The sequence below is a fragment of the Delphinus delphis genome, chromosome 6, assembly GCF_949987515.2.
Source record: "Delphinus delphis chromosome 6, mDelDel1.2, whole genome shotgun sequence".
In the NCBI taxonomy this organism is placed as follows: domain Eukaryota; kingdom Metazoa; phylum Chordata; class Mammalia; order Artiodactyla; family Delphinidae; genus Delphinus; species Delphinus delphis.
Window position 1 is genome coordinate 91,681,589 of NC_082688.1, and position 9,515 is coordinate 91,691,103.

Consider the following 9,515-nt stretch of genomic DNA (forward strand, 5'->3'; position numbering starts at 1 on the left):
GACGACTTTACTCAAGGCTATTGCAGTAGGGAGAGAGCGGCCAGATTCCATCCGAACTCAACTCCTCTGACACAAAGGGCAGCAGGGGATGGCTGAAGGGGAGATGCTAGGCATCTGTTTGTTAATTGGCTTTAAAAAGGAAAAGTGACCTTCTCTTGTCTTTATGGCAGGAGGTAGCTGGACAACTTGGAGACTGGGCTCCTACCCTCTCACAGTAACTGGGATATAGGGGCACCATTTCCTATGATGTTACATTTCAGAGAGATGGCTCCCAGGTCCTTGAGAAAGACATTTCTGGGTTGTAAACTGGCAAGAGTCTTCAAAAAAGATTTACATACGTCTCGAAGGGTCAGAGAAAGAATTTTACAACTATTAGTTTTCTAAAGAAAATGCTTGTATTAGTCCAAAGAAACAGAACCAATAGGTACACATATAGAAAGAGATTTATTAAAGGAATAAGCTCACACAATTGTGGAGGCTGACAAGTTCCAACATCTGCAGTCGGCAAGCTGGAGTCCCAGGAAAGCTGATGGTGTAAGTCCCAGTCCAAAGTAAGTCCTAGCCCTGGTGCAGGTGAAGATTTGTGTCCCAGCTCAAAGACAGCCAGAAAGAGAGGGAATTCTCCCTTTCTCCAACTTTTTGTTCTATTCAGAACTCCAGTGGGTTAGATGAGGCTGGTCCACAGTGGGGAGGATGATCTGCTTTACTCAGTCCACCAATTCAAATGCTAATCTTGGGACTTCCCTGGCGGTCCAGTGGTTAAGACTTCATGCTTCCACTGCAGGGGCACGGGTTCGATCCCTGGTCAGGGAAATAAAATCCCACGTGTGGCCAAACAAACAAGTAAACAAACAAAAACCAAATACTAACTCATCCAGACACACCCAGAATAATGTTTAATAATATTCACCTGGATACGAATGGCCCAGTCAAGTCGACACATAAAATTAACCATCACAATGGGTCAGGGGCCGAGACACAGGAGCAGAGGCAGGTACCAGCTCCACTGCCAGCTGACAGCAGAGCTGCAGGCTCTCAGGCCTCTGGAGCCCTCCCTGCCTGGGTGCATGGCTGGCCACAGGGGCTGGCCTTCAAGCATTACCGATGAAGCCCAGTCGGGGGAAGACACTGACCCCAGTGCGGTGGAGCCCAGTTGCCCTCAGAAGTAGCCTGCTTGATGATGCACCCTGCCTGCCACCCACCAGCTCTGCTTTCTGGAATCCTCTCCCAAATAAAGTACTGCTCTGAGAGAGCTCAACTTGACATAGCATGTGTGCCCTGCCTTCAAAGCCCCTGACCTCCGTAGATGTACTGAGCCAGAAATGGAGGAAAGACCCACATGCTAGGGGAGGGGATGCAGTCACCAAGAGGGGTGGTGGTTCCCACTCATTTTGTTCAGGAGAGAAGACAATGATTGGGCTGGTAACTGGCCTTTAGCACAGAGAGCCTAATGCTGTACAGAGCACGAAATAAATATTTTAGGTTCCAGACATAATAAGAAGATTGACTTTGAACCCAATTGCTTTTATCCAATGAATAATCCCAGAGCCACGACTACTGTGCCTGGTTGGGCTGGCACAGATCTGTGTGCCCTGGGTGGGGAAGGTGCCATTTCCCCAGCACATGGGTCCTCTGGGCTCGTGTCCTGCCTGCAGAGACTCATTGGGGGCAGATCTCCTCTTTTTTGTTTGAACTGGATTCAATAACAACCCTAATGTTAACAGCGACATCTGTAACCACAGTGCCCCTGGTGATGGTGCTCGGGTCCCAGGGCTTAGGCAGTGCAGGAGAGGCCTGGGAGTAAACGCGTCACTTTTTATGTTATATGTACAAAACAAAGGTGAGTCGTCTTGGTGCTGTGCCTCCTTGAGCCTCAGTTTCCTCACCTTTAAGTGAGTGGTAGCCCAGATGAATGGGGGTCTGTTTGCTTGCTTTGATGGAGCCCACCCTCATGTCTCTGAGTTTGGTTCCAAGTGCAGAGCGCACCCCCTTCCCCCTCTTCCTCTTTCTCCTCTCCAGCTGCCAGAGAGTCACCACCACTCTGGTCTATGCTGAGCTTGAACAGAATGCAATTGGAGGGCCCCAGGTAAAGGCCATCCTGTCAAATGTGTTGGCTGTCTGCAGGTAGACAGCAATGGGGCAGGAGGGTAGCCTCTGGGCAGGAAAGTCAAGAGATCCTAGATCCAGGTACATGGGGAAAAAAAAGGTGCAGGAAGGAGGAAGCCTGTCATACAAAGTCAGTAGCACATCCTAGAGCTGGGCCATGCATGTATAAAGTGAGGTTTTTGGGGAAAATGCTATAAGAAGAGAAGTAGCATAGGGCACACAATCCTGGAGATCGTCCATCTGCAGGAACATTGTACAACTTGGGACACACCAGGAGAGCATTCTTGGAGAGAGTGACTGTGTCCACATGTTTCTGACATTAAGGTTCAGGGGACCGGAAACCTCCATGGGAGACTGGCAGGGTAGTGCCAGAGAAGTAAGTGGCCTGATCCTGGGGCTTCAGTTGACTAAGTCAGTCCTCCCTGTCTAGCTTCTTGCAATCTATATTTGCACCTCCCCAGAATCCCTACTAATCTCCAAGTTTTCCCAGTATTAATCAGCTAGGGCTGCTGTAGCAAAGTACGACAGCCTGGGAAGTGTAAGAAATAGAAATTGATTTTCTCCCAGTCTTGAAGGCTGGAAGTCCAAGATCAAGGTGTTGGCAGGGCTAGTTTCTTCTGATATCTCTCTCTTTGGCTTGTACATGGCTGTCTTCTCATGAGGTCATGTCCTCACATGGTCTTCCCTTTGTGCATGTCTGTGTCCTAATCTCCTTTTCTTATAAGGACGTCAGTCAGATTTGATTAGGGCCCACACTAAATGACCTCATTTTACCTTAATCGTCTCTTTAAAGGCCCTATCTCCAAATACAGTTACATTCTGAAGTACTGAGGGTTAAGGGTTTGGAATTTGGGGAGACAACATTCAGCCCATGGCACCCAGTACTCAAATGCATTAGGAACTTGCTGTGTGCTGGGGCTCCCACATCACTTTTCACAGCTCTCACAATCATATGATATAGGTGGTATTCACATTTTAAAATAAAGGAACTGAGGCATAGACAAAGTAACTCACCCAAGGCTGCCAAGTCGACGAGCAACGGCCAGCACCTGGATTCGGTCTGAGGCTTAGTGGATTTTCAAGCCCAGCTGTGTCCACTTCACAAGGAAGAAGAATGGGCATTGGCCAACTTCAACTCCAAGGTAAGGCGTCACCAGTGCTCAGAATTCATTGGCAGGAATATGTGGTGAAGTTCCCAGGATATATTCGCAATTTTATGACCTTCAAAGTTTCAAAATACCCCTAAAAGATCTGCTGCTGATACAGCTGAAGATGCATATGGATTTGTCTCACAGGCTGGGAGGAATGTTGACATCAGTCACATCTATGAGCCCTTCACTTAGAAATCATGAGGAATTATGACACTGAATCTTCTCTTAACAAGCTGGTATCTTGTGGCTCTTCCCCATAAACAGCTTGAGGTGAGGCCAGTTCTCCACACATGATGTTTCAGGCTGGTGTTTATACCTGAGGACACCCAGGGCTTTCCCCAGGGTTTGCCTGTGATATGTGGGCTGAACTGACATCCTTGCAATGTTAAGTTACCCCATCCATGGACATGGTCTGTCTCTCTATTAACTAACTTTTTGTCACCTTTCTAGACTTTTAAAATCATCTCCATAAATCTCACATGCTTTCTTAGGTAGGTTGATTCCTACCATGCTTTAGCTAAAATACATGCTAAAAATACTAAAAATACAACAAAAATACTACTGTGTATTTGTGAAGAGGAACACTCATGATTTTACAACTTAATACTTTGCCCAGAAGCCTTTATAAACTCTTCTAATAGTTTTGATAAGCTTATAAACAGAACTTTGATAAGTTCTGTTGCGATTTATATGTAAACTATCGTATCACCTGCAAGTAATGAGAGTTTTATCTTTTTTATTCCACTCTCTATTTGGATTGCAATTTTAATTTCTTTTAAATGTCTTATAACATGGATTAATACTGCAAGAATTATGTTAAACAATAGCACTAATAATAGGCATAATTGTCTATTTCTTATCTGAAGTAAATTTACTTAAAACATCCAAATTAATTACATATTTTTTGCTGTGTTTTAAAAAATTTAGTCTTTATCAAGTTAAGAACGGCCCTAGTATTTTTATTTCCTGATGTGGTGGTGCTAGGTGGCCAGCTATGGCATCACTGAAGGTCTGGTTGGTGACATTTCTGGCATGACCTTGACTGATTCCCTCTGTCTGGCCTCCCTTCTTTCCTGACCACTTGCAGAGCCTCATTTCTCTGGCCTTCCCATTGACTTTGCTTGCTCACCAACATCCTTCAGTACATTTATTTAAGATGGCCAGGGCCATTTTCTATTACTTGCACCAAAAACTTGACTACTGCAAGGAGTGAGTTGCAGAAAACAAACTATTAAGGGAAATGAGAGGAATGTGAGATTAGCTACCTGATTTAGTAATCATGAAAGGTAATAAACATTTACTTAGTATTTAGGGAGACAACACTGATGACATTGAACAGCTTGAAGAAAGATAACAAGAAACTTAAATGCCTTACATTCCAAGATTAAGGCATAAAGTGTACCCCAGGGTCCTTCTAAAACCATGGTACAGTTTGATGCTACAGCATGCCGAGTTGCAAAGTCAGTTGAATTCACAAATCACCTTGTCACTCTGTCAAAGTGAGCATATTGTTTGGAACTCTAAGAATTAGAATGGGAATATATGAGAGAATTCAAAATATCTGGACTACTCTGAACCCTGACTTCTCCTTCCCTCTGGGCCTTCCTTACTTGCCCAAGTCCTTCCTTGTGTGAAGACCCTGAAACTCTCTTGCCTGAATGAATTCCACTGCAAGGGGAACTTCTCCTTGCACCCCAGTCCTTGCATGCTATTCTGACTGTCTGATGGCCTTTAAGTAGGTTCAGAGCTCCACATGTCCAGGAAATCAACTACAAAGAAATAAGAAAACAAACTGTTTTTTAAACAGCAAAATCATCAGAATATGAGTGTGAACAGATTCTGATGGTCTAAGACCAAGGAGAAAGAGAATATATTTTTAGGTTGGGCTGAAGTGTCTATATGAGTGAACTATTTGGAGATTGGATTCTGAGTTGCTGTGCTACCTGCAGGAGCCCTAAGACTTTGCTCAGTGTTAGGCTGAGGGTAGCGTGGATTAAAGCTTTGGTTTATATGGACTCCTTGATTTCAATGTTGGTTCTGCAGAGGTGGGAGCCACATAGCACAAGTAAATCAGGGTTGGTCACCATAATAAGCTCCAGGTCAGTTTGCTAAACCAGGTGTTTTCACTGATGAGGCCCCAGGAATGAGATCGACAAGCAGTTCATTGAGGCCCTGTTTGATTTTTAAAATGGAAATATTTCAGCTCTGGGGAATAGAGGCCTGAATTAAGCCATCATGATGAGGAGTCAAAGCCTCCCTATGTCTAGATTTGAATTGTTCCGCAGGCTATGATCTCCTGAATAAACAGGAGGTCTTCCAAGGAGGATTACATGATATTCTCACAAAATATGCTATGAGTCTGCTTCCTCATCCTCCCCTAAAGCCTATGGCCACTTACCAAAATAACCCTTCATGGGAAAACACTCAGACACAGGGAATGCTCTCTGAGGTAAGGCTAATCTCCATAGACCAACAAAGTTACTGTGGTCCATAGGCCAGTCTGGGGGTGTATGGTAGGCTTATTAATATGACAAATGGGATAGGATCCAAGTCTACTTCGTGGCAATCCAACTATCCTGTAGTTATTTCCTGTATATATCTACAATTCCTGTATTTGCTTTCCCAGTTCCTGAATGGAGCATTGGTTAGATGACCTCAGCAACTGGTAAAATTCTACCACTGGTTCCCTGGTCCAGAGAGTAAAGTTGTTATGGTAGAAAGCCTCAGATAGCTTTCCTCACTGTTGACAAAAAAGCCAAAAGCAATGGCAAATATCTGAGGGAAATTCAGAGGATGTTGGCACTGTTAATGACCAAAGATTCAGGGATGTTGATTCCCATCATGGTCCCATTTAGCTCCCTAACGTAGGCAGTGCAAAAGGTAGATGAAAGCTGGATAATGACAGTGGATTTTTATTTACTTATCCAGATGATGTCTCTAATTGAAGTTGCTTTTCCAGATGTAGCCTCCTTAGGAGCAAATCAAAAGACCTCCAGTCATCAAGGGTGCAGCTAAAGATAAGGAATTTTTTCCCCTTAATTCCAAATAACAGAAAGTAATTGAGTTTTATTTGGCCAAGAAGAACATCTTCAGTGTCTTGACTCAGGGGTATTTCAATGCTCTGGCTCCTTCCCACACTTTTTCCATTTCACCACCCTGCAGGACAACATTCTGAGTCACTGCATTGATGACATCTTGATGACAGGACTCCAAGAGTGGATGGTGGGACACATGTTTTGATGAGACACATAGGATGGGAGATGAACATACTCCAGTCAATACACCGAAGTCTATCTCCTTGGTGGAGTTTCTAGAGTCCAGTGTCCTGGGATATTTGGGATTATTTTTTTCTAATATGAAAGAATGTTGCTGTGCATTGCATTCTTTACTGCCCAGAAAGATATACAATGTTTGTTGGGCTCCTTTGGGGTTTGGAGGTAACCTACAACAGAGCTGAGTATGCTGCTCTGAGTTACCTGAAAGGCCTCCAGTTTTGCATAGAGCACACTGCATGAGAAGGCAGTAGAGCTGATGATCCACATTGCCCAGAAGGAGAGCAGGCCTGAGGTGAAGATCTGTACTGATTTACGGGCAGTGCCTAATGTCAGGGACTGGGAAGGATGGGTGACAAGGAGTGAGTAAGTAGTGTGACAAGACACTGAGTGCCCAGCAAAAGTAGTATTTTTATCACTGACATTGCTTAGGACATCTAGAACATGGTGATAATAAAATGTAGACTTTCCGTTAGCTTTATTCTTATCTTGAAAGTGCACCCCCTTACTACCTTCACAATCCCCACCACCCTGCCCTTGGTATATCAGTGCAAGTAAGTTTGTGCAAGATAAATGTGGATCATCCCACAGTTTGAGAACATTCTGGGTGTAAAGAAATAAATAAAGAAATAAATAAATACGCTTGTGATGCCCCACTGTGGATGGAGCTTTTAAGAATCTTGTAGACAAGATAGCCCACATGCTGCAATGAGTCAGCCTTTCCCACTCCACCGGTGCTTGCCTACAGAACTCGCAAATAGAGTGACAAGGACGGCACTGTTCATCTGTGGGTGTTAGCTGTGATTAACCCTATAACTGGACTGGGGATCACAGAGTGTGAGGAAGAATCATAGCAAAACTAGAAGGAGAATGGACTTCAACCTGATGTCTGGATGTGGGTGCAATAACTGATGAAGCATTGGCTACTAGGTGATTGGAGTTCATGTGTATTTACCTAAATAAGGGGTAAATAGCAGCTTTTATTTTATTTCATTTCACTTTGGGGGGACAGATGTGAAGCGAGTACTGTCGTCATTGTCATCTTCCCCACCTCCCTCCGGTGCACTGCAGACACTGCCTGTCTCCCCACCCCAGCCCTGTGGGTTCCGCCTACCTCTTCTAACCCATATACCGGCATCCATCCACCTTCTATCTTCTAGCAATCTGTAAAAGTTTTCAAAGTCTGTTGGTCTCCATCCTCCACTCTGCTCCCTTTCCTTGGTTTCCACAGATTTACTCCCACTTGGATTTCCCTTGGATGATTTTAGTGAGGGAGAGGAGGAAAGCAGAGTCTCATTCTGCCATCTTGAGCCAGATGACTGGGCTTTTAAATAAGGTCTCCCTTTGGTTTAATTATCACAGACGTCTGTAGAAGTGCAGGGGAAACACCACATGCTTGTAATAGTAGTATTCCTCCTTCCCCTTGGGATGGGGAAAGCCCTGCTTTTCTACTTAAAATTAGGAGGAAATGGGCTGGAGAGTGATGAGTGGCCATAGAAGGAGGATATCAGTGTGAAATTCCACAAATAATATTTTACAAAACTCATGTAGAATGATTATTTCTGTTCATCTTGAAAACAACACCAGAGTCCTATGAATATGCTCCCTGGAGCATTTCCAGAATAAAACCAAGGCAGAGAATTAACCCGAGAGCATTGCATTTTCAGTATCAATCAATACAGTGAAATTATACCCCTCAGTTGCAGTCTGTTGGTCTCACAATGTGTTGTGTGATGGCCACGAGGAGATGCCAGGGGGAAAAATGTTTAGAAAGAAATGTTTGGCTAAATTCCTCTGAGAACAGCAAGGGAGAGCAGCAGCTCCCAGCCTGCAGGACCACGAATGTGCCACTTGGAGGAAAATGAAGCTCTAATCACTTACCTTCTTCTTTCTCCAGATACCATCAATGGCTCTTTAATTCAGGAGTTGTGTCACATCAAAGCAGACATCTGCTGGGTGTCTCTGCGGATTTGTTTTTGTGAAGTGGAGCTGCTTCAACAACTTGGGTTTCAGTGCTTGCAGCGAGGGACTCCGCATACCCAGAGCGGCTTCTCCATTCTCCTCCCCATGAGTGCAGCACATTCTGGGGCCGCTGCGCTTTTTCATCCTCCCTCCCAGTTCCCTCCCTCCCAGTTCCCTCCCTCCCAGTTCCCTCCCTGCCTTGAAGCACTGTGCATGTTGGAGGTGTGAGGAGAACCAATTGCAGTAACTAGACTCTCTCCTGTTTACTTTGCAGCTTGGTGCTTGGTGCTCATATGAGCGCCGGGGTTTTCATTTCTACCCCTGGGCCAAGCTGGAGAGAGACCTGCTCGTTTTGGCTCTGAGAATTTCTGGCCCACCCCAGCCCCTGCAGCCCCTGCAGCCCCTGCAGGCATCCTCTGAGCCTCCCGGTTATCAGCCAGCCCACGCATCCTCCTCTGGTCCTGATGAGCCTCCCCGCTGCTTCCTGGGAGGTACTGCTTGTTATCTGTCCCTTGCCCTTCTGCACCTAGAGGGTGGGGTCCTCTCCCCACCCCCAGCCCCTCAAGTGCTCTGCCTCCAGGAGCAGGTGGTTCCTGTAAACGTAGATGAGCATGTCCTGTTCTCCTCAAAACCTGCCTGCAACCTCCAGTCTAGGAATAAAAGCCAAAGTCATGGCATTGCTACGAGGACCACATGACCACGGCCTTTCTGACCACATCTCTTGCTCCCTGTGGCTCTCCCTGAAGAGCCTCAAACCTCAGGGCCTTTGCACGGGTCACTCCCAAGTCATCTTGGGCTACTATAACAAAATACAACAGGCTGGGCGGCTTAAACAACAAACATTTCTTTCGCACAGTTCTGGAGGTTGGAAGTCTGAGATCAGGGTGCCAGCATGGCCCTGGTGTGAGCCCTCTTCCTGGCTTGCAGACAGTCACCTTTTGCTGTGTCTTCACATGGCAGAGAGAGTGCTGGTGTCTCTTCCTCTTCTTCTAATGCACTAGTCCTCTCAGATCAGGGCTCCATC

At 45.5% G+C, this 9,515-nt stretch overlaps 1 long non-coding RNA gene across 1 annotated transcript; it reads right to left on the reverse strand.

Moving 5' to 3' along the window:
• Positions 1 to 443: 443 nt before the first annotated feature.
• LOC132426748 (uncharacterized) lies at positions 444 to 8,585 on the reverse strand. The gene is made up of 3 exons (XR_009519767.1): positions 8,411 to 8,585; positions 3,121 to 3,327; positions 444 to 801 (listed from the first exon to the last, which is right to left on the reverse strand). It is a non-coding gene; the product is annotated as an uncharacterized lncRNA (long non-coding RNA).
• Positions 8,586 to 9,515: the final 930 nt, after the last annotated feature.